The sequence below is a fragment of the Thermobia domestica genome, chromosome 12 (assembly GCF_964235325.1).
Source record: "Thermobia domestica chromosome 12, izTheDome1.hap1.1, whole genome shotgun sequence".
Lineage (NCBI taxonomy): Eukaryota > Metazoa > Arthropoda > Insecta > Zygentoma > Lepismatidae > Thermobia > Thermobia domestica.
The window spans coordinates 144,717,747-144,739,729 of NC_137465.1; positions in this window are offsets into that span (position 1 = coordinate 144,717,747).

Consider the following 21,983-nt stretch of genomic DNA (forward strand, 5'->3'; position numbering starts at 1 on the left):
ATACGTCCAACAGTATGTTAAAACCAAAATACTTGCGCGATTTCCCACGATATAGTGGACAATTAACCCCTGGAGCGGCGAAAAATTTCTTGAAAGAGCTTAATCGAATCTCGAAATTGTATAATCTTTCGGACGCCGAAAAGCTCATTATAATACCTCGTGTTTAACACGAGCGACGATCGGTTGGTTTGAAATTATAGCGGATACTGTAACTACTTTTGATGAATTTGAGCAACATTTCAAGGATCAGTATATGTCAACACAACTCGAACAGGCTCAGAAACGCCAGCTGCCTAATACGAGATACGATAAATCCAGATATCCTAATACTCTTGAATTTGCATTGGGTATAGTGGAGAAATATCACAATATAACTGTGAACTCTGACGAGAAAGAGCTCCGTGATATTCTGTTAACGTGTCTTCCGTTGGAAGAAGCTAAGATTTTGAGGTTATCGAAAGTAAAAACAGTGGAAGAAGTTTTGTTGAGTGGTATTGAGATCAACTCAGCGGAAGCGGAAGCTGAAGCGAACCAATGGAGCGTTAATTCAAGACGTAATACCAATACAAAAACTCCGTATATACGATTGGCTCAAAATAACTTTAGATTTGAGTCTCCTAACACGCAATGTCAAACAGAAGCTAGTTACACGAGATCAGGTAATAACAAAAGATACTTCGCGCGAAGAAATAATGGTTCTTAGAATTATCGTGGAAGATTTGATAACTCATTTAATACGAGACAAAGAAAATCGACTGGAAATGATGTGAGTTGCCAAACATCGGAGGCAACGTTGCAAGCTGCTAACGCATTAGTCGTTAGCAATGAAATATCTAATGTTAGTGAACAGGGAAACGAAACGCGCATCCGTATGTAGAGGGGGAAGGAGGATGCGCGCAACTAATGTCCCCTGCGCAAGTTGAGTGTTCGTTGTTGTACAATATCTTATTTGTAGTTAGTGAAGATCCTGAACAAGATAAACTGGAGAATGATGATTATTATTTTCCTTCTCCCACAGTATCTTCTAGCGTTGGAGGAGTAAATTTAACGGCGATCATAGACTCAGGAGCTGAGTTGAACTTGCTTAGTGAACGAGTCTGGTTTGAAATTCAAGAGAAATTTCCGTCTGCCAAATTACTAAAATATGACAGTATGAAAGTAGCAACATTTACTGGAGACAGTAACTTCAAAATAAAAGGAATGCAGATGTTGAATTTTTGTATTAATGAACATCTGTTTGAGGTACCAGTTTTTGTTATGAGGGCTATGCGACCTGATTTATTACTTGGAACTCCGTTCTTACAAAAATTCAATGCCATAATTGATAGTGGAAATCAACCCTTGCAATTAACTGACAATCAAGAAAATTTAGTCATACAGAAATCTATTTATCGATTTCTGACGTTGGGCACCAATCATGTAATACCATGTTTTATTTTCGGAATGCTAGTTGCCAAATTCCAACACCAGTAGAAGCAGTTAATTTCTGTAAGGTACCTGAGCCTAATGTCACGGAGGAAGAGTTACATAGATATGTGCATGATCGTACAGACATTTCTCCAGATAATAAAGCAAAACTATACACTCTTTTATGTAAATATAGGCATCTCTTCACCGATATCCTCGGCGAATCAAAACTAAGCCTTATAAAATTGAATTAACAGACAATATACCTGTCGTTGGCAAAATATATAGTGTCCCTCAGTCTATGAGAGAAGAATTTGAGCAGGAACTTCAGAAATGGATCGATCATGGTATTGCTGCAGAAATGTCATCTCCCTATAGAAATCCAGTACATTGCGTTAGGAAAGCTACAGGAGGAGTACCTCCAGTCCTGGATTTAAGAGGTTTAAATGCAAAAGTTATCTCGCCGTGTGTACAAGTTGAAGCAATTAATGACTTACTATCACGATTAACTGGAGCATCTGTATTCTCTTCATTTGACTGCACGTCAGGTTATTATGGTGTACATCTCTTATCAATGCACGAGCTTTGTTTATTTAGGCAGGCAATATTGCATGCTGGTTCTCCCAATGGGTCTATGATCTGCACCCGCAGTTTTCCAAGAAACCATTAATAGCTACTTTAAAATGAATACAAGAGATTTTGTGATAGTATATTTAGATGACGTGTTGTGTTTTTCTTCCTCTTTGGATGATCATTTTGACCATCTAAACAAAGTGTTCCAAATATTCGATGCCGCTAACTTTTCGCTAAACTTTAAAAAGTGTCGATTTCTGTTGAATGAGATAAAATTTTTAGGTCATCTAGTAAATGGAAAGGAGATCAAAATGGACCCGAAGTCAAATGAGCCTATACGTTGTTTCCCTATGCCAAGAACTAGAAAACATTTACGCTCATTCCTTGGGTTAGTCGGATGGAGGCATCGGTATTTAAAGGATTATACTATTATTGCAGCTCCATTGTTCGAATTATTAAAGAAAGATAAACCGTTCGTAATGAATGAAGATGCAATACATGCATTTAACGTACTACGAAATTTAGCGAGCAATCCACCAGCATTAGGCCAACCCAACTTCTCTATAAATTTCCATATTTTTAGTGATGCGTGTGCGTATAATTTAGCTGGCTATTTAGCGCAATTTCCTAATAATGATGATAATCCTGTTGTTATTGCTTATGCAAGTCGTAGATTAAAATTACATGAACTCTCGCTTTCTGTATTTCAATTGGAACTTTTGGCAATACTATATTTATGTGATATTTTTCTAGTTACATACTAGGCAGAAGCACTATAGTACATTGTGATAAAAGTGCTGCTATACACGCTTTTACGCTGAAACACTTGGATCCTCGTACGACATATACCCGGTAAATGCAATACAATTGCAGATATTCTAAGTCGATATCCGCCAGAATGCAGTGGAGATACTAAACAATTTTGCATAAATCTTGTCTCATGTTGTGAAGAGGAAATTGAAGATCATTTACAAACGGAGTTTCACGCCACAAATTTTGTTTTTAGAGAAGACCCAGAAATTATAAATGTACATCGAGTTATTGAAGAGCAGCAAACAGACGAGTATTGTAAAAAACTGAAAACATTGTTGGATTCTGGAAACCATCGAAATAAAATCGAGAGTTTTGAAAACTTATTATTTTTTAAGGACAAATCCACTGGTCGATGGTTATTAGTAATTCCTAGAACCTTAGTAAACGATGTGGTCTCTAAAATACATTCCAAAGGACATTTCGGTGTGAAAAAGTGTGTATCTTTTTGCAGAGACTTATTTTACTGGAAGAGTCAAAAACGTGATTTTGTGAAGTACATCCGCGATTGTGAGCTATGTGCTCGAACTAAGTTTAGCAATCGAAATATAGACGCTGGAAAGTTTACTATTGAGGCTAGGCGGCCCCATGAAAAATTGTGTTTAGATTTAATAGGTCGCTTACCTTCTAGCAAGGGATTTCGTTATGTAATTTCCATCATAGATGTGTATTCAAGGTTCATTAGTTTTTATCCCTTGCGTAATGCAAATACTAAAGAAATTATCAGGGTGTTGCTCCGGTGTTATTTTCATAATTTTCCATACCCCAGCCATATTGTCACAGATAATGGTTCGCAATTTACTTCTAAATCGTGGAAAGATTTCTGTAAACGTCATCATATCCAACAGCATTTTACATCTCCGTATTCACCCCACGCTAATGGCTTAGTAGAAAGGCAACATCGGGAACTCAACAGATTGATGAGATTGAAATGTGGGAAAAATCATGCTCTATGGAGTAATATATTAAAGGAAACACAGGATTTACTTAATAATTCTATTTGTTCTTCAACCAACCAATGTCCATCGGAATTGTTTTTATCCTATTCAGCAACTGACAGTTTCAAAAGTTCTTACCCATGGCCTGCAGAAATAACTTCAATTGATGTGGAATATAGACATTTACTAGTAGAAAGAAAACCAAAGAAAATTCTAAACAAATCGCAAACAGTCTTAAAGGAAGGTGACTTAGTTATGCTTAAGACACATCACCTATCAGTAGCTCACAAATCTCAAACGCATAAATATATGGACACCTACACTGGATCATACGTTGTATATAAACTATTGAGAAACTGTGCTGTCCTGCACTCACTAACTGGAGAGTCGATTGGAACAAGAATCTTAGAAATATTAAATTATTTAATTGTTCTTTAGCAAAAAGGCAAGATTTATTGAAGAAATATCAGGTCTTGCAAACAATATTCACATATTTTTTTCGGTGACAGTGGTAATCTGTGACAGACTGTTTATTCTGTTCCAGTTTTATTTTGTCTAAATAGTTATATTCAATCTGTTCGTTTTAATTGTGTCTAAATAGTTGTATTCAACGTTTAATTATTGGCATATTTATTTGTTTAAATTTGATTACTGAATGTTATTTTAATGTATTAAATTTTGTTAGAATTTTGCATTCATGTTTATAAGCTTTATGTACTAGAGACCTTGTCATCTCTTTAAATTCTGAGTAGGTGTAATTTTTTTCTTCTAATGGATTGTGAGAAGAAGATGTAACAAAGTTCTTTTCTTAGAAGAGAGATTGAAATTATTATTGCTTGCAAAATAATAAGTGTTATTTTCATTATTAGAAATTTTTAGATAGTATGGTTTGATTTTTTTAAACAAAGGAAATTCAACTGTTACTCACTACTCGTGCCGAACTTGCACTTAAAAATCGAAGTTTGATAAATTAATCCTAATTACAAGCTTCCCATGACTGAAACAGGATCCATCCTGTTATGAGAGGTTTAATAATAACATAGAGAGGTGAGAGCCTTATTACAAGATAAGTAGGAGCGGGTCTTTAAAATTAGTTCGGAAAGATAATATAAAAATCTGGCATAATTTGCAAGAATCTAGTCTAATATAAAAAATAAATAGTTTGTTTGTTTGTGTTTGTCTGCCTGTATGCGGCCTGGGGTCCAAACGAGTGGACCGAGAGTTACCAAATTTTGGTCAGGGGTACCTTGGCTCAGGCCCCAGATCAAGACGAATCTTTTTTTAAGTGGAGGTCTCAGTGGGCGTTTACAGGGACATGTAAATGTGGTAGAAAATGGCCGATATTACTGTCGAATTCATAGTTTTCGCGGTCGCTGAAATCAATGCTGACAATTCCATTAGCGATGATTTGCAAATTCAGCTACATTTGCATGCGGGACGGGAGTCAGCTGGGGATGGGGGATACCGAGACATGTAAAAGTAATCCAAAATGACCGATATTAGTGTCAAATCCAGTTTTCGCGGTCACTAACATCGATGGTGACACTTCCATTTGTGATGATTTTCAAATTCAGCTATAATTGAATGTGGGCCGCAGGCACGTAGCCAAGCGGTGGGTCCGGGGGGTCCGGACTTCCCCCCCCTTCGGAACCAAAAATGAAAAAATTAGGAGGTATAAAACAAAAAGAAACGAGAAAAAGAGTAAGCAGCGTTAAAAATACAAATCTACAGCAAGCGTTTGGTTACTCTCTCTTCTGAGGAGCTTTGTGTGGAGAAAACGGGAGGAGGGGTCAAATGGATATTATTGTAACATTAACGGAACATTCCGAATTCCATCTAGCTTCATGCTAATCCTATGGATTACAAATAATGATCTATAAGCCGGTTCTATCAGATAGACTCCCAGGTCTATCTGATAGAAATGCCGGCAATCACCAATAATATGAGCCTGGCAACATAGATTCTAGTTATATTTTTTTTAAAAAAAATCAATTTCGCACAGGGCGTCATTTACGGAGGGCAGGAGAGGGCAATTGCCCCCCCCCAAGAGTTTGAGGAATACATACTTTAATCGATTGTCTACTAATATACTAGTACAAAATGTTAAAATCTTATGTCAGTGGTGCTCTTGCTCCCCTCAAGCGAAGGTTGAAATGACGCCCCTGTTTCATCACACTAATCCATTTTACAGGATATCTTTACTGCCGAAAGAGATCTCGTTGCTATCCTTGATGGTATTAAACGAAGATAAGAAAAAGAAAAAGAAAGAAGACAAGAAGAACTGAGTACGAATAACCTCGAAAGACTATATCTTTTTTCAATACTTTTTTTATATTCTTTTACTCGAGATTTCTTCATAATTTGTTATTAAAATACTTACTAACATATCCTCAGTTTACTGTCCTAACAAATCAATATTTCTATGTTGGAGTGTATTGTTTAGATTGATCGAGCCTCTGGTGTGTAACGACAGTATTTCATATCAAGCCCCTCTATTACGAAATCTTGGCTAAACGAACCAATATATGTTGCCAGTAAAATAGCATAAACTGGTCAAGCCCCTGGTATGATAACCACAGTATTTCGTTACGTACCCCCCCTATTACGAAATTCTGGCTACGTGCCTGTGGGCCGGGAGGCAGGAGGGGATACTGAGACATGTAAAAATAATCCAAAATGAGCGATTATTAGTGTCAATTCCATAGTTTTCGAGGTCGCTGAGATCAATGGTGACACTTTTATTAGCGAGGACTTGCAAATTTAGCTACAATTTTATGCGGGCAGGGAATTAGTGGGGTCTCAGGAGGACGGTATCCGCCCCCTGGTGACCCCTGGCCCGAATAGAGTGAATTTGGAAGTTAATGCGATCAGAGTTTCACCATTTCCATTCTGGGGCCATTTCCTACCACTTTTACATGTCCCTGTAAACGCCCCCCTGAGAGCCCCTGGTTGGATTCCGAGACATGTAAAAGTAATCTAAAATGATCGATATTAGTGTCAGATTCATAGTTTTTGCGGTCGCAGAAATGGATGGTAATACTTCAACAGGCGTTGTCTTCCAAATACTGCCCCCATGCGAAGAATGGGTATATTCAGCTGTCTAATATAAATAAAACAAAAGAGTTTATTTGTGTGTTTGTCTGTCTGTGTGCGGCCTGGGGACCAGAAGAGTGGACCGAGAGTTACCAAATTTTGGTCAGGGGTACCTTGGCCTAGGCCACAGATCAAGACGAAAAGTTGTTTTCAAATTTCGAACCAGGGGAGTCTCAGGGGGGCGTTTACCGGAACCGGCTTGGGTACCAGACAAATTGACCGAGAATTACCAAATTTTAGTCACGAATACCTTGGTCCAGACTCCAGACCAGAGTTAAACGATTTTGTCAAAATTCTAACCAGGGGAGTCTCAGGGGTCGTTTACCGGGACATGTAAAAGTAGTAGAAAATAACCGATATTAGTGTTGAATTCATACTTTTCGCGGTCGCCGAAATCAATGGTGATACTCCGATAGCATTAACTTCCAAATTCATGCTATGCTGCACCGGGCCGGGGTCACCGGGGGGGGGGGGGATTCCGAGACAAGTAAAAGTAATCCAAAGTGACCGATATTAGTGTCAAATCCATAGTTTTCGCGGTCGCTGATATCAATAGTGACACTTTCATTAGCGATCACTTGCAAATTCAGCTACCATTGAATGTGGGCCGGGAGTCAGCCGGAGGGGAGGGAGGTACCGAAACATGTAAAAGTAATACAAAATGACCGATATTAGTGCCAAATCCATAGTTTTCGCGGTCGCTGAGATCAATGGTGACACTTTCATTAGTGATCACTTGCAAATTCAGCTACCATTGTATGCGGACCGGGAGTCAGCGGGGGGGTGTATACCGAAACATGTAAAAGTAATCCACAATGACCGATATTAGTGTCAAATCCATAGTTTTCGCAGTCGCTGAGATCAATAGTGACACTTCCATTAGCGATGATTTGCAAATTCAGCTACAATGTATGTGAGTCGGGAGTCAGCGGGGGGAGGCGGATACGAGATAAGTAAAAGTAATCCAAAATGACCGATATTAGTGCCAAATCCATAATTTTCGCGGTCGCGGAAATGAAGGTAATACTTCCACAGGCCTTGACTTCTATAGGAAGAATGGGTATATTTAGCTAATATATAGATGAAAACACATGTAAAACTTCTTACGAATAATGTGAGAACACTGTATCTTGTCCAGTTCAGATTAAAATCATGAAGGTCCAACGTGCAAACGAACCGTTTGGAACATCTGTGCACGTGATCAGTGACGTGGCGCTACCAGATATCATTTTGTAGTGTGGCGCTGCCAACACATTTCAGCTCCAGGATACCTTTGTTCTCATTGTGTTTAGTGCGTCACAAATCTACGTAGTGAAATTGCGCAACAACGTGATTTGCCAGAATCGTTGGCATGGCGAGCTGTCGGCAGGTTGGAAGCTGGTTAGTCACGGCGGGAGGTGGCACAGGCCATAGGAGTGGCACAAAGTGTGATTTCCCGATTGTGGAATCTATTTCAAACAACTGGAAGTGTTCGAAGAAGACAAGGACAGGGCCTTCCACTAGCAACCAAAGCCAGAGACGATCGTTATTTCTTGTTAACAGCCCGTCGAAACCGGCGTCAGAATACAACTCTGCTCCCGCAAGCCTTCCGAACAATAACAGGACATACAACATCCACTCAAACGGTCCGCAATCGCCTTCAAGAAGGTGATCTCTACGCACGTAGGCCTATAGTGTGTATCCCATTAACTGCACGACACTGTGTTGATCGGTGAGCGTAGGCGGGAGAACATCGTGGGTGGGGACGCAATGAATGGGGCAATGTTTTGTTCTCTGACGAGTCTCGATTCAGTGTAGAGTCTGATAATCGATGTGTTTTCAACTGGAGAGAGTGTGGAACTGGAACACGACACAATCCCATGTTTGTGCGAGGAAGATCCCAGTATCATGGTGGTGGACTGATGGTGTGGGCAGGAATCAGCATTGGAGGGCGTACTGAGCTCCACATCATCCAAAATGGCTCTTTGACGGCTCTCAGATATAGGGGTGAGATCATGAAAACTCTTGTTCTTCCTTATGCTGGTGCCATTGGTGATTCGTTAATTTTTCATGTATGACAATACTCGTCCTCACAGAGCTCTGTTAGTGAATGAGATGCTGGATGCTGAGGGTATCTCTCGAATGAAGTAGCCAGCATGCTCTCGGGATCTCATTCCAGTTGAGCATGTCTGGGATATGCTTGGCAGACGAATTGCCACTAGGCCAGTAAATCCAACAACCATTCCAGAGCTGGAAATCGCTCTTCTGGATGAGTGGCACAATATCCCCCAAAAACTCATCGATAATCTGATTGAATCCATGCCGCGCAGGTGCGAGGCTCTGTTGGCTATTCGGAGTGATCATATGTCATATTAAGGAACAATCAGTTTTGTTGCCTTGCCTGTTTGTGAGTAGTTCGAGAGGTGCACACATAACCGTCTTGTGTCATGAGCCATGTGAACGAGGTTTTCCGTGCCTCAACACCAGTATGTGCCCCATTTTTCTAGTGTATCTTAAAGCATTCCTTCTTGTATGATATATATGAGTCAAACACAAGCTTATTCATACACTATCTTAAGGTCTTGTGTGATATTTCAGCTGAACCCCTATTTTTTTAGCATTACATACAGTATATATATATATATATATATATATATATATATATATATATATATATATATATATATATATATATATATATATATAGGCCTATACATGATCGAAAATGGCCTCGAATCTATACTCGCTGATATGAACAGAAGATACCGTTTAAATCCACAAATTCAGTCCCATTAGTACTTTAAGGAGGATGGTGGCATGTAAAGATAATCGAAAATTATCGTTATAAATGTCAAATTCATAGTTTTGGGGCTCCACAAGTTCGTTGGTGACAGTTTTGGTGCCCTTTGTGTCCAAAATAAAACGTATTCTCCTCGTGCGAAGAACGGATATTCTGCTAGTCTGTAATAATAACTAACGGAAGTTTCACTTAATATATTTCTCACTGCTCAAATTTACTCACTTGTGCGGTATATGTGTGTAAAGTAGAATTAAAACCTGCTGCTTTAAGTATTTTTCCGTTAGCGAAATACATTGTATATACAGTAGGACGTCGATAATCCTAACGTCAAAAATCCGAACGCGGTCCCTAGAAGCTTTTTACATTTTCTCTTAACGCTAGCGTTAAACAAACAATAGCGTGTCCATCAACGTTATGTGAAGTCAGTGTTTTTACAAAAGTTCATTTATATGTAATTGTTTGTCATGTATTTTTATTTTTATTTTTTCTTAGGCCTATAAGTTTTAAGTGTGACTTACAAGAACAGTGTTATTTAGAGTACAAGCAAGTTCTTCAGAAACATTAAACGTAAGTAGCCTTACGTACGGTATTGTAATTACTGTATGTACTGAATAACCACTGTGTCGATAGAAGAACATACCGTACAGTACATGTAAGCCTAAATGGCATTTTCTTGGTCATTTTCGAAAATCCGAACAATTTGAAAATCCGAATACCTGTGGTCCCAATTAATTCGGATTTTCGACTTCCCACTGTATATGTTGCAGACATGTTACAACAAGTAAGGTTACAAGCATCAGGCCAACAAATAGTTTTTTTACTATATTTTCCTGTTTTTGCCAATATTTCCGAACCAATGATTTTTTCTAATGGTTTCAAAATTTCCGGAATTTTACATAGAACAATGAATATATCTCTATCAAATATATGTTTGATTTAACATATTAACTAAAATGATTCTGTGATTAACAAAAATGATGATTCTCATAATACCCAAATTTTCCGTTTTTTCCCCAGCTCGGGAAAACCATAAGAAAAACTTTTTTTTTACCCAAAATTTCCGTTTCTTTCACAGGCCTTCACAACAGTAGTCTGAACACGCAGTGCATCGAACACTCCTAACAATGGCGAATGTTAACACCATGACATAGGCAACTATAACTGAAATGAACACATGACCTTCGCCACTAGACCTTGGCACAATGGCAGAGCGTTGCATTGTCTGATGAATCCCGACATCTTCTTCATCATGACGATGTGAGGGTGCGAATCCGTCGTGTTCAAAGGGAACAGCTCCTTGACATCTGTACTGCGGGACGGAGACAAACTGGCTGCGGCTTAATTATTATCTGAGGAACACTCAGGTGAGCATCCATGTGTTTAGTGGAGCTCGAGCAAGGCACCATGTCGGCCGAGACGTCGCACGCTGCTTGCAGACTACGTACACCCCTTCATGACGGCCATGTTTCCCATCGGTAGTGGCATTTTTCGACAAGATAATGCACCATGTCACAAGGCCAGGAGTGTGATGGAGTGGTTCGAGTAACACAGGAGCGAGTTCCAAGTGATGTGCTGGCCCCCAAACTCTCTGGATCTGAACCCAATCGATCACATCTGGGATGTGACTGAACGTGACGTGAGGGCGCATCACCCCCTCCCCGGAATTTACAGGAATTAGATGACCTGTGTGTTCATATGTGGTGCCAACTCTCTCCAGCGACCCACCGAGGAACATTGCGACCATGCCAAGACGCGTTGCCGTTGTTATTCGTGCCAAAAGGTGGACATACTAACAATTAGGTAGGTAGTCATAATGGTCTGGCTGATGAGTGTGTATATTTTAACTCGTATATTTTGTCTCGACTCGAATTTCGAGACGTCTCGACTCGAATTCGATTCGAGTCGAGACAGAGACTGTCGAGTCGAGACACGAGTCGAGACAGTAACATATTTTCGAGTCGAGACACGAGTCGAGACAACATTTTCTCGAGACGAGTCGAGAGAGGCTTAAATCTCGACTCGACTCGACTCGTGCGCATCCCTACGTGTTAGACATGGAGTTGTTAGACGCGAGTGGTGGCGATACATAATGGTCCCCTGGACACAGCGGTGATGTCAGAAAATGGGCCCAAAGCCCCAGAAATCGCGCCCTGAAGGTTCAAGCTTGGGTCCCTTCTACTCACCAATGAAATATGTAGTTCTTGGAAAGTAGAAGGTTGCAGTAGAAATATCGTGGTTCCCTGAGCACAGCGGTAATGTCACAAATCAAGCCCGTGGCCTGATGTTCCCAGATATCGGGCCCCGAAAGTATAGAGTCGGGTCCCTTCTATTCACCAATGAAGTATGGAGTTTTTGGGGCGTGGGTGGTTGCATTGGAAAGGGTCGGTTTCCCATGAGCACACCGATGATGTCGTAAATCTGGCCCGGGGCCCGAAGACCAAGAAATCGGGACCCAAATTATGTTCATGCCATATTCTCCATGCTTTTTGCTCAGAAGAGTAAGTTTCCCAATTATCCTGCCTGAATGCTATTCATGAATGTTATTCAACCGAGCGTTACAAGACAACACTGTGATGCTGCATGTCAGCAAGGAACAGTGCAGTTGAAAAAAAATGAAATTAAATCATTGAGTTTTGTGTTCCACAGTTATGCCAGTTAGGCTAAAGGAGACGGTGATGATGAGTAATGAATGAAATGGTGGAGTGAAGAAAGTGGAAGGAAACGGGAGAACTCTGCGGAACCCCACGCACACGCTGTTTATCCACCACAAAGTTCACTTGGCGGGGGCTGGGATACAACCCGGGACCCCAAGCACCAGAGATGAACGCTCTACCACTGAGCCACTGCGACAACAACGCAATACAGTTTATATCGAATAGAAAGAACCTAGACCAAACATATGGGGCCCGAATTCTTGGGTTTCGGGCCACGGGACCGATTTCTAATATTACCACTGTGCCCATGAGACCCGGTTCTTTTCAACGCCACAACTCGCGTTTCCAACTCAATGTCTAACATGGTTTCCTTACTGTAGGAGGATTTTCATGCAATATTCTCCATGTTCTTATCCCAGAGTAACAAAGATATTAAAAAGCTATGGGAATTAACAAGGTATCAGTGTTGTAGAAGTGAAAACATTTTTTGACAATCTGCAACAGTCAGCTAATTTGGTAAATGACTCTTACAAGCGATTGAACATTTGGAAATCATTCATCACTTGTAACCACATGGGACATGATTAAATGAAAAAATCTTCACAAAATGGGTGGGGTTCGGTGGTAGTCGGAGAGTCAAGGTGGAAAGATATTATTTGGATGTAAAGATAATCCAGAGAGTAGGATGTATGTTGAATTTATTGTTATGTTGCATGCAATTGTAAGTTCTGGAAAATTTGATGCAAAAGTAGTGGTAATGGCTTCAGGATTTATCTCATATTGGTTGAAATTCGAGTCTGTGGTACTTGGTATTTTCTTTGTTCACTTCTGGAGTAGATTTGGACTTTGGACGTTGTTCTGGAATAGACTTACAAACAACAAAAAATTAATCTTTGATGCTTTTTGTCTTGATCCTTGCCGGTTTACTGATTTACTAAATGAGAGTATACCAGAAGGTGCTTTGCAGGAGATAGCTGAAAAATGTCTAGTTGAGCATGTAAATTTGAAATCTGAATTGATAAGTTTTACTAAATTTTTTTAAAAACTCCAGAAAACTCTGTCTGACTACTGTGATGAAGCAAATAATAAAGACTGTACTGACATACAACCCAACGTATATGTTGCAGAATGCGACAGTTCTACTGAGTGTAGTGCTTCGGAGAGCGAAAGTAAACCTGAGGAATGTATTGCCTCTTTTTCAGAAGGCCAATCTTATAAGATATGCAATGAAAATCATCCGTGTAAGCAGTGTTACTTCTGTTACTACAGGTTGCTGCTAAGATAAAACATGCATGTTTCCACTTTCAGTCATGTTTACTGTATGCAAATACTTGAGAACTCTTTCACTTATTCAAGTATCGTATGAGCAAGCAATCATTTATCTTAAATTAATTAAATCTCGTACGCGTTCTCTTTGTCAAATCATATTCTGGAATAATTTATGCTAATGACCATTAAAAGGGATGTTCTCCAAAAAAATTTGTAATGATAAAATTATCGATGAAATTGTTCAACCTTCTTCTGTTGCTGCTGTAAAAGTTGGTTTGATAAACGAACTTCATTACTCAAGTACTTTATAAGAATTGCAAAAAGCATCAAAAACGTGACTGACATACATTGTCACCTCTGTGTAATCAATAAATATGCGAATTTTTACAACAATCGTGCTGTTCGTTCCATTTTTCTTTCTTAAGTTTGAGAGGGTGATTCCTAAGTGCCATTAGTAGAAAAATGTTTTAGGCTGTAACAGGCACGTAGCCAAGGGGGGAGGGTCCGGACCCCCCCCTCGAGACCATAAATAAAAAAAAATTATGGAAGGATGAAACAAAATGAAATGAGAAACAGAAAGATCAACGTTAAAAATAATTTTAAAAAAAACTGCAGGAAGCTTTGGTTTCTCTTTCTTATGAAGAGATTTTTATTACTTGCAATACATTGTGGCAAGATGAGCGAGATATCCTGGAAGAGTCAGGGAATTTGAAATTTCTAGAAAAGTTACAGTATTGCCAGAATTTCTGCTACTAGTCAGGGAGATTTCAAGCTTCCGAAAGCATAGTGCCGTTGTGAAACAACATGGACATTTTTTATCATAATTATTCGTCATCGCATCCTTGCAGTATCAAACATGTTATTTCAAAAATAATTTACTACTGCTCCTTTAACCTGTCATTTGGAACAGACAGTAGCTAACGGAACAATAAAAGCAAAAATTGTGTGGAAAGAAAGTTCTGTTAACATTTGATTCAACAGAGAAAGGAACTCAGATATTGTAAAATAATTTACAAGACATTATTGAGTATGTACTTTTTATAATAGTGAATATGTACTTTTAATAATAGGTGAGGTCATATTGAAAGGAAAATTGTTATATTTGAATAAACAGACAAAGGACGTAAATATTATTTAATATTTTTTAACTTTTTTTTATTTTACTCGAGTTTTCTTGATAGTTCGTTATTAAAATACTTACTAACATATCCTCATTTTATTGTCCGAACAAACCAATGTATGTTGATAGTAAAGTAGTTTAGATTAATCGAGCTCCTAGGCCTTCAGTATTTCATGTCACGCCCCTCCCCCCCCCCCTTCGTTACGAAATCCTGGTTAAACGAACCAATATATGTTCCAGTAAAATAGTTTAGAATGATCAAGACCCTGGTGTGATGACCACAGTATTTCATGTCACGGACCCCCTTCCCCTTCACGAAATTATGGCTACGTGCCTGGGCTGTAATGCTAATATATTGCAGTAATGTTCCAATTTAACAGTGTTTAAGAAGTCAACAGGAAATCATATCTTATCAAACTCAGCGTGCTTTATGAGAAGTGTTTTCAAAGTGTTACTTTCTTTTATCTCACTTCCATAGTTGGATGGTTACTCAGTGTTCTTCATTATATATCACATAAACAAATCTACAAAGATAGACTATTATTTTACGCAATAAAATTAAGTTTATTATAATTTATTCATTCATTTGCATGTACCATTCATGAAAATTAAATTCCTCATAGTTTTGAAGACGGAATCGTATCATATTCAGATCTCTTTCAATGTAAACATTCGCTGCTTTCAAGGTACGATTCATTGCAAAGATTTTCAGATTGTAAAAAAATAAAGAAAGCGAAATAATACTTGGCTATAGATACGCACACACAACTTTACATTTAGTGGGGGGTAAGCCATCCAAGTCTCCAGCTAAAGGTTCATTCCTAAAAGGGCTGTCCAGACTCCAGACCAACTTGGTATTCATCAAGGCCCTTAAGCATCATTCTCCGGCTGGGCGCGTGTACTCCCAGTCCGCCTCTGGCTACTTGTAGTTGCTAGATAGAGTTGTCTGATCTAACGTTTTTCCCCATAAGTTGTAAGTTTTTATGGTACGTTTTTTTATATAAACCATATATGAATATCATATATCTCTAAAAGATTTTTTCTAAAAGGTTTGGCAACTTTGGCTACAGTTAAATAAGGATGTCATTGACAGCAGATGAAACCTAGTGGCGCCAAATATCATTATATGGATTCCTGTGCTTTGTAAGTTTAAAGTGGGGACAAACACTTGCTAATAAAGCGGGAAAAATATATATCAGGAATTTTATAAGAGATCTTGTGATTGAGAGAACAGAGCAACGATGGTTTAACAAGTTTAACGACGGTGATGAATCCTTCTAGACGTACCACATAAACCGCATAAACCAAACCCATTTCCGAAAAACTAAAACTACCCAGTATGTCAACAACTAGTAATGCTCTGTGCTTGGTGGACTGATCGGAGTATCGTGCATCGCAAGTCGATGATACCTGGCCACACGATCAATGCTACTATGTAAGTATTTACAATAATCGGAACATGTACAAGATAGAAACCCATGTAGCTACTGTTTGTGTATCGTAGAGATGTTAGGGTTTAGCTTCAAGACAATGTGAAGCTACGTATTGTTAAGGTCACCAGTAACAGCATTATCGCAGTCGGTTTGAAAACGCTAAAGCAGAACTCGTACATTCATCAGCGGATTAGCATATGTTCCGTTCGTTCCTGACATGTGAGACAACTCCCGATATCAGCGTTCAGCTCCGATCAAGATGTCATCATATAACGCGTGCCAATCTTCAATCCTATAAATCAGAAAATAGTGATAGTAACCCCATAAGTACAAATATGAAGAATCTTCGTATAAGCTTCAGGTGGTAAAAACAGCTGTACAGAAAGAATATAACCACTAATTCCACTGCAAATGAATTTGAATCATTATGCTATGTGGAAATTGTCGATGCATTTTGTGCTCAACTCACTGAACATGAAAGACAATAGGCCTACTGCTTCTTCCAGCAAGATGGGGCAATATGCCACTCTTCTAAGGTATCCCTGGAACAAGTCCATGATATCTTCTCTGAGGAACGAACTGTCAGTAAAGGTTGGTGGCCACCAGGTTCGCCGGATCTAATAACACGTGATTTCTTCCTATGAGGACACCTGAAGAGCAAGGTCTATGAAACTAATCCACACACAATACTGGAACTCAAAGACATCATTAGTCATGAACAGTGGCGTATTTACGATTTTATTTCGGGAGGGGCTTTGCTAACTTTCGGGGGGGGGGCTTTGCCTGAAAATATGAAAATTCTGCAAGATATTTCATATACTTTACTATAGTAAGTAAGATTTCGGGGGGGCTTAAGCCCGGAAGCCCCCACTAAATACGCCACTGGTCATGAAGTTGCCGCCATCTATATACGAACTTCACGCCGGGTGTATCTGAATATGCTTTCATGTGCAGAGCTGTATATTGATGTCGCATGGGGTCACTTTCCAAAACCTTCCATAAATGTATTTTTCACTGTATTTTTCTCTATATTTTTCATTGTAAATAAATGGTAAGTCCATATCACCTCTTCGTTTTTGTAATTTCACTGCATTTTCTTTATTCTTACACGGACGACTTTTATCTGTGCCCCCTGGCAGTGTTGGGCAAATTTCAATTGAATTAACAATTAACAATTAATTTGTAAATTTAATTGTTAATTGCAATTAACAATTGAAGTAAGTAATGGTTAATTGTTAATTGCAGTTGGCCATTAATAATGGAGAATCAATTGCAATTAATCAATTGATTGAAAGTAATTGCAGTGGAAAGTAATTGCAATTGAATTCAGAAATTCAATTGCAATTGAAATTAATTGGCAATTGATTCAATTGCAATTGATTTCCACAGCAATTACTTTCAATTGATTGATCAATTGCAATTGATTTTCACTGATTAATTTTCAACACTGTAGTTCAGAGAGGGCGTGGGGCAATGAAAACTTTAGCCACGACCAATTGACTCACCACCCATCGTGACCCACAACCCACCCTGACCCACTCTGACCCACCACCCACCATGAACCACTTTCACCCACTGTGACCCACAGACCTACCAAAACCCATTGTTATCAACTCTGACGCATGATTCAAGCCCTCTTCTCTACTGACTAAAGAGTTTAAACTTGTAATAAAACAAACCTATGAAATTATCACTCATCGGAGTTTGAATTTCTACGATCAATCGCTCAAGCATCACTCTATAACAATAAGGGCGGATCTGACCTTTCTAATATAAATAAAATAAAGAGTTTGTTCGTGTCTGTCTGTCTATCTTTGTGCGGCCTGTGAACCAGACGAGTGGACCGAAACTTTTCAAAATTTGGTCATGGGTAGCTTGGTCTAGGCCCCATATCAAGACGAAGAGGTTTTTTTTTTTATCGAACTTATCTCAGGGGGACGTTTACCGAGACCGGCCTGGAGACCAGACAAGTTGACCGAGAGCTACCAAATTGTGGTCAAAGATACCTTGATCCACACCAAGGCGTTTTTGACAAAATAGGAGGTCTCAGGGGGGCGTTTACAGGGACATGTAAAAGTAGTAAAAATGACCGATATCAGTGTCGATTTCATAGTTTTCGCGGTCGCTGAGATCAATGGTAAAACTCTGATCGCATTAACTTCCAAATTCACCCTATTCTTCTGCGGGCCGTGGGTTAACGGGAAGGGGGGGGCGAAACGTAAAAGTAATCCAAAATGACTGATATTAGTGTCAAATCCATAGTTTTCGCGGTTGCTGAGATCAATGGTGACACAACCATTAGCGATGACTTTCAAATTCATCCACCGTTGTATGCGGGCCTTGGGTCACCAGAGGGGGGAGTTCCGAGACGTAAAAATAATCAAAAACGACCGATATTAATGTCAAATTCATAGTTTTCGGGGTCGCTGAGCTCAATGGTGAATCTCAAGACCGCGTTTACTTTACATTTAGCCCCCATTAGCTAAGGAAGGGGGCATTATAAAGGGGATTGCGAGACATGTAAAAATAATCCAAAATGACCGATATTAGTGTCAAATCCGTAGTTTTGGCGGTGGCTGAGATCAATGGTGATACTTTCATTAGCGATGATTGTCAAATTTAGCCACCATTGTTTGCGGGCCGGGAGTCACCGGGAGTGGGGAATTGCGAGACATGTAAAAATAATGGAAAATGACCGATATTAGTGTCAAATCCATAGTTTTCGCTATCGCTGAGATCAATGGTGTTACTTTCATTAGCGATGATTGTCAAATTTAGCCACAATTGTTTGCGGGCCGGGAGTCACCGGGAGTGAGGAATTGCGAGACATGTAAAAGTAATGGAAAATGACCGATATTAGTGTCAAATCCATAGTTTTCGCTATCGCTGAGGTGAATGGTGATACTTCCACAGGCGTTCACTTCCAAATACAGCCCCCATCGGCTGCGGGCCAGAGGCGTTTTTTCAAAATTGGAACCAGAGGATCATAGGTTTTTTTTTTTACCGGGATATGTAAAAGATAGTAGAAAATGGCATATGTTTTGTCACATTCATAGTTTTTGCGGTATCGGCTGGGGCTTAGAGGAGATCTTTTCACAACTCGAACCAAGGGGGTCTGAGGGGGCGTTCACCGGGATATGTAAAAGTAGTAGAAAATGAACAATATTTGTGTCGAATCCATACTTATCGGGGTTGCTCAGATGTATAGTGACACTCCAGATAATGTTTACGTTCAAATTCAGCCCCCATCGGCCTTCCCAAAGAAAAAACATATACGTTGTTGGATATATATTCACAGAAAATATATCCAATTTTAGAAATGTTTCTTAGTTGTTCTCCCGCTGTTCAGTTTGTTTACATTGACATTTTATCTGATCATTTTGACACACTTCCGGTGACGCACAAGACATGGAAATAGGGGAACGAAACGACACGCAAAATCACTAGTCGATGCGAAAGGAAGGTCCTCGAAATTCGATAGTGGCGGAGCAATGGGTCATTTTCGTCCCATCTTGGAAGCCCATTTTGACCCACTTCCGATGACGCACTAAACGTGGAAATAGGGGAACGAAACGGCACGAATATTCACTAGTCGATGCGAAAGGAAGGACCACGAAATTCGGTAGTGGCGGAGCAATGGGTCATTTTCGTCCCACCTTTGAGGCCCATTTTGACCGTCTTCCAGTGACGCACAAAACGTCGAAATAGGCGCACGAAAGGGTACGTGATATGAAATTAACGACTTCAAAATTCGATAGTGGCGGAACTCTTGGTCATTTTCGTCCCATCTTGGAAGCCCATTTTGACCCACTTCCGGTGACGCACAAAACGTGGAAATAGAGGCACGAAACGGCACGAAAATTCACTAATCGATACGAAAGGAAGGACCACGAAATTCGTTAGTGGCGGAGCAGTGGGTGACTTTCGTCCCACATTTGAGGCCCATTTTGACCGTCTTCCAGTGACGCACAAAACGTCGAAATAGATGCACAAAAGGGTACGTGATGTGAAATTAACAACCTCGAAATTCGATAGTGGCGAAACTCTTGGTCATTTTCGTCCCATCTTGGAAGCCCATTTTGACCCACTTCCGGTGACAAACAAAATGAGAAAATACGCGCTCAAAACGGCAAGGCACTGGCACTAAACGATGCGAAAGAAGCGACCTCGAAATTCGTTGGTGACGGAACAGTGATTCATTTTCGTCCCATCTTGGGGACCTATTTTAACCCACTTCCCATGACGGACAAAACGTGGAAGTAGACGCACAAAACGGCACAGCACGATGTGAAGAAAACGACCTCGAATTTCATTGGTGACGAACAGCAATAGCTTGTTCCGCCATATTTGTAGGTCCATTTTGACCCACTTCTGGTGACGCACAAAATGTGGGAATAGGCGCATAAAGCGACACAAAAGATGCAATAAAGATGCAAAACAAAGTACCTCGAAATTTGTTGATCGCGGAACAAGTTAATGACGCCGTGAGCACCAATATAAGTATATACTGTAGTTCTTACCATCAAGGCTGAGAACTGTACAGTCCAATTTTTTAGCCAAAGTAGAAGCTCAACCGGGATAGTGGTGTCAATCGGCTCGGCTCGGTTCAACTGAGTGTACAGCTTGAGCTGGCTTAGTTCGGATGACCCATCGACTGGGCTCAATTGAACCGATGGCTTCAGCCGGCTCGGTAGAGGCGAGTCATCGACTCGGCTCGATTGGAGCCAATGGCTCGAACCAGTTCCGTTGAAACGAGTCCATAGGCTGGGTTCGAGTCAGCTTAATTGAGCCGATGGCTCGAACCGGCTCAGTTGGGGTAAGCAATCAGCTCGGTTTAATTCAGTGAGCCATCGGCTCGAGCTGGCTCGGTTGGATGAGCTGTTGGCTCGGCTCACTTCTCGATTCAGCTCGATAAGTGAATGAGCTGTGAGCGAGCCGCTTGAGTCGTTGACAACCCTAAACCCCGGTCGAACAGTTTTGAACATGTTTAGCTGGAGTCCTATAACTTTTAACAATTTTTGGCTCGAGCCCGAATACTTGCTCCTCCTGAACTCAAAGCTAGAACCTCGTGACCGATGTCCTTGCCTCCTGAAGATTTCTTAATGACCGAGATCGACAGTCAACTAATTTTTAGTATTCAAATACAAACCTATATTCCATGTTTGTATAGATACACGGTGGTATAATAATAATTAGTTATAGTAATAGTAGTAGTATCATTGATAATTATATTGTCTATCTAGGATACTTGAAGAGAGTAGTACTTGGAACTACACAAAGGATTTAGCTCGGATTGGCTCGTTTTGTTTCGACTCGATGGAAACTCGATCCGAATTCGAGTCGAGTTGGGGGAAATTTTTCGAACCGAATTCTCGAGTCGAGCTCAAAGATGTCTGCTTCGAGTCGAGTCGAGTTTTAAAGAAAACTCGCTCGAACTTGCTCTTACTCATTCCTATTGTATGCATGACGGGCATATAGAATTCTTTCGAGGGAGATAGAACAATAAACATAATATATTTAAAAAATATTTAGTTTCACGGCTTTCTTCCCAGGTTGGCGAAGGGATGGTAGTTATCCAGCATTTCTTATAAGTACCTTATTTGAAATATGTAAAACAGTAACAAGTGGACAACACAATATACTCACATCTTCTTGTCTTCATTTTTAATTGCTGATTTCAATTGCAATTAACAATTACAATTAACAATTAAAAGTTTCAATTGTCAATTGCAATTAACAATTAATTTTTTCAATTGCGTCCTTTGCGATTGACAATTAACAATTAAAAATTTCAATTGCCTGGTGACCAATTAACAATTAACAATTGACGAAAATTTAATTGCAAATTTTATGATTGAATTCAATTGCAATTGAAATTAATTGTCAATTACAAATTGAAATCAATTG